The sequence below is a fragment of the Myotis lucifugus genome, unplaced genomic scaffold (genome assembly GCF_000147115.1).
Source record: "Myotis lucifugus unplaced genomic scaffold, Myoluc2.0 scaffold_36, whole genome shotgun sequence".
In the NCBI taxonomy this organism is placed as follows: Eukaryota; Metazoa; Chordata; class Mammalia; order Chiroptera; family Vespertilionidae; genus Myotis; species Myotis lucifugus.
In genome coordinates this window covers 5,367,803-5,369,434 of record NW_005871084.1, presented here as the reverse complement: position 1 = coordinate 5,369,434, position 1,632 = coordinate 5,367,803, and positions in this window count along the sequence as shown.

Here is a 1,632-nt window from a genome sequence, read left to right as displayed (position 1 = left end):
CCCAGTCAGAGTGGATGAGGACCACCCGCCTCCAAGGATGACTTCATCTTACTGACTTTTGATTGCACCTGCAAAGATCCTATTTTCAAGATAAGGTCACCTTCACAGGTACTACGGGTGAGGGTTCCACCATATCTTTTGGGAGACACAGTCAAGCCACAAGGGATAAGAAGGGACTCAGGCAGAAAAGCACAAGACTGACTAGTTTCAAGGTGCAGGAGAGAATCCAGAAGCAGGGATTCTATGCCGCTGGTTGTTTTCCTGAGCCCCCACATTCTCATCCATCCACACCCCTGTTATATGTGGCTATGGGCACAACACCACACAAGACCAAGATACCGTCCACTGACCATTGCTTTGATAAGATTTGAAATATATTTTAAAGACATGCTATTTCTTTAGAAAGGCAATAATGGCTCATTAATTATTTGAGACATCTTTTAGTTTATATTTGTCACTAACTTACTGCCCTTTATTTTTAGCTGGCACAAAAGAAATAAATATGACCCATTTAACACTGAGCATTTCCATTAAAAGGAGAGTCAACCTGAAATACGTAGAAACTTTCCTCTCAGTCACGTTATCTACGATTCCTTCTTATTTATTCAGTATATAATTTAATAGGTCCTATCGCACTAAAGCCTATCACACTCATTTCTTACATATTTTTTTTTACAATCTGTGTTGCCTTCTCACTGGTAACACATGCATGTAGGTAACTCAGGTACTGCCCTTATAGGAACTGCTTTATCCCTCCTTTCAAACAGATGTAATAATGATACCTGTCACTGACTATCTTCTGTGTTCCACTCACTGTGCTAATTGGTTCATATGCATTATTTTCTTTCCTTTTTAAAAATATATTTTTATTGATTTCAGAGAGGAAGGGAGAGGGAGAGACAGAAACATCAATGATGAGAGAGAATCATTGATCAGCTGCCTCCTGCACACCCCCTACTGGGGATTGGGCCAACAACCCAGGCATGTGCCCTTGACTGGAATCGAACCCAGGACCCTTTAGTCTGCAGGTCGACACTCTCTTCACTGAGCAAAACCAGCTAGGGCCATTATTTTCTTAATTATTAAATAAGCATGCTGTAATTACTATTATTCCAATGTTACAGTTGAAGGAGCTGAGACATGGATATTCAATATCTTGTCCCAAATCACATAGCTCTTCATTGGTAGAGCTGGAATTTAGATTCAAGTTTATGATTCTAAAGCTCATACTGGACTATCTTCATAACACTTTCCATAGTAATCTTGGCAAATTTTCCTTGACCAATCTAGTTCTTTTTCGTCTTCCCAACCTTTGATTCATAAGAAAAGGATCCGGTTTTGGTGCACAGATCAATACCTAATGGTCCAAATCCATTTCAATGTTCCCAAATGTTGCTTTTGGCCACTAGGTGGAGACATGCCTATTTTATCTCCTCACAGTGGTTCTCAATCTTCCTAATGCCGCGACCCTTTAATACAGTTCCTCACATTGTGGTGACCCCCAACCATAAAATTATTTTCGTTGCTACTTCATAACTGTAATTTTGCTACTGTTATGAATCGTAATGTAAATATCTGATATGCTATATGTGTTCTCCGATGGTCGCGACCCACAGGTTGAGAACAGCTGCC